At 40.7% G+C, this 2,683-nt stretch overlaps 1 pseudogene; it reads left to right on the top strand.

Moving 5' to 3' along the window:
* The first annotated feature begins 533 nt into the window (after nt 1-533).
* Nucleotides 534-629, top strand: LOC115218173 (annotated as a pseudogene).
* Nucleotides 630-2,683: the final 2,054 nt, after the last annotated feature.

Here is a 2,683-nt window from a genome sequence, read left to right as displayed (position 1 = left end):
TAATCCCGTCTTTTGAGGTGGTCACCAGAATTGGATACCCTAATGTGTTCTTCACTTTTTTTTTTTTTAATCATCCTCAATCTTTTACGTGTTTCTGTCGTTGAAATGCGGCCATGCTGGAGCACAGCATTGAAGGGTTTTTAATCGAATAAATCACACCCAGTATTTATTTTCTACACCTGGTACTTTATCCTATCGGTATATTTTGCAGAAGCGCTAAGTTAATAGGATGTAAACAAACAAACACCGGTTGTCAAACAGTATGGCAGGAAAGACACCAGCACAAACTCTCTCTCACACACACATACATACACAAACATGCTCACACGCATATGTACACACACACACACAGATACACGTTTGTATAGGGCAGGCTTCTATACAGTTTCCGTTTCCTAAATTCAGTCGCAAGAGGCAAAGCATTAGTCGGTGCGGGGCTACAGCAAAAGACATTTGTCCCAGGTGCCGCACACTGGAAACTTCTTAACCGCACACCATGTTTGCGCTTATTATATCCTCTATTTTTTATGAACGTACTAGCTACGGTGGTACATATTCTAAAATTGGAACGATACAGAGAAGATTAGCATGGCCCCTACGCAAGGATGACACGTAAATTCCATATTTTTCTTAAGGCGGCGAGCTGGAAGAAACGTTAGCGCGCCGGGCGAAATGCTTAGCGGTATTTCGTCTGCCGTTACGTTCTGAGTTCAAATTCTGCCGAGGTCGACTTTGCCTCTCATCCTTTCGGGGTCGATTAAATAAGTACTAGTTACGCACTAGGGTACATCTTCCTCAAATCACACACTCTACAGGGTTCATAAAAAAAGAGGATATATATTTCTTTACTGCCCACAAGGGGCTAAACATAGAGGGGACAAACAAGGACAGACAAAGAATTTAAGTTGATTACATCGACTTAATTCGTTTGTCTGTCCTTGTTTGTCCTCTCTGTGTTTAGCCCCTTGTGAGTAATAAAGGAATAGGTATTTCGTCTGCCGTTACGTTCTGAGTTCAAATTCCGCCGAGGTCGACTTTGCCTTTCGTCCTTTCGAGGTCGATAAATAAAGTACCAGTTTCGCACTAGGGTCGATGTAATCAACTTAAACTCTTTGTCTGTCCTTGTTTGTCCCCTCTATGTTTAGCCCCTTGTGGGCAGTAAAGAAATATATGTCCTCTTTTTTTATGAACCCTGTAGAGTGTGTGATTTGAGGAAGATTTACCTGCTATTTCTAACACATGTTAGCACGTAGAGAATTCCCTCGTTTACTTTTATACACGTCACGATGTCGCAAAGCAATAAAGAAAAAATTGTTTTGATTTTCGCAGTCTTCGTGGTTTTAAATTGAAATGGTAAAATGGAATTTTACCAATGCTAGCGCAGGGAATGTCGCCACCGTCGTCGTCGTGGCCGTCGTTATTGTTGTTGTTGTTGTTGTTGGTTAGTAATTGTTCTGAAGAAGAAAGCGTGGAACGAAGTCCAACTACTGTAACACACTGCAGGTCACAACTGACATTTAATGTAGATGGGACGGATGTTGGCTTTTAACATCAAAAGGTAAAATGCCTGGAGAGTAGATGAGGTCGAAGTAGGTAGGACGGGATGGACAGAAGTCGGGAGAGATAGGAGAGAAGGAGAGGGGATGGTGGGAGAGAGAGAAGGAAAGATGTTGAGAGGAGGAGGGAGAAAGAAAGCGTACATGTAACAGAGAGTATGTGTGTATGTATGCTTAAAACATTCACACGTGAGTGTGTGTGTGTGTGTGTGTGTGTGTAGGGTGTGAGGTAAGAAGCTTCCTTCCGAACCATATGGTTCGGCGTTCAATCCCACTGTGTGGCACCTTGGGCAAGTGTCTTCTTCTATAGCCTTGGGCCTACCAAAGACTTGTGAGTAGATTTGGTAGACGGAAACTGAAAGAATCCCGTCGTATATATATATATATATATATATATTAATATTATCAAACATGAACACAAAGAGAAAGCACAACAACGCGAGGACGTGGAACAAATATAGTATTATTGGACACTCATGAAGGAAGGGAAGAAGGAGGGTTAACGTTTCGTCGAGCGGAGCTTTCGTCAACATAGGAAAAGGAAAGATCCAAAGAAGGGAAGACGGAGGAAAAAAATCGCCAACGGTACACACACGCGGTCACTATATATATATGAATATATATATATATATATATATATATATATATAATATATATATATATATATAATATATATATATATATATATATATATATATCTGTGTGTGTATGTGTGTGTATGTATGTTAAGTTTTGTGTGTGTCTGTGTTTGTCCACCCCACCATCGCTTGATAACCGATGTTGGTGCATTTACATCCTCGTAACCTAGCGGTTCGGCAAGAAGAACCGATAGATAGATAGATAGATAGATAGATAGATAGATAGATAGATAGATAGATAGATAGATAGATAGATAGATGCGCATGCATACATGTACACATTCACAAACATACATATGCGTATGTATGTCTGTTCCTATATCCATATAGAGAGAGAGGGGGGACGGGGGAGAGAAAGAGAATGACAGAGAGAAAACAATATAGGACACAGGAAGAGAGTTCTATAGGAGTGTAGAAAGAAGAAGAGAGAAGAAGAGAGATTCGGCAGCAAAGGCCAGTGACAATGGAGTTTCGTTAGATGTGGTTAAC

This window comes from Octopus sinensis, linkage group LG12 (assembly GCF_006345805.1).
Source record: "Octopus sinensis linkage group LG12, ASM634580v1, whole genome shotgun sequence".
In the NCBI taxonomy this organism is placed as follows: domain Eukaryota; kingdom Metazoa; phylum Mollusca; class Cephalopoda; order Octopoda; family Octopodidae; genus Octopus; species Octopus sinensis.
Note: the sequence above shows the minus strand (reverse complement) of the source record. Positions and strands in the feature narration are given on the sequence as shown.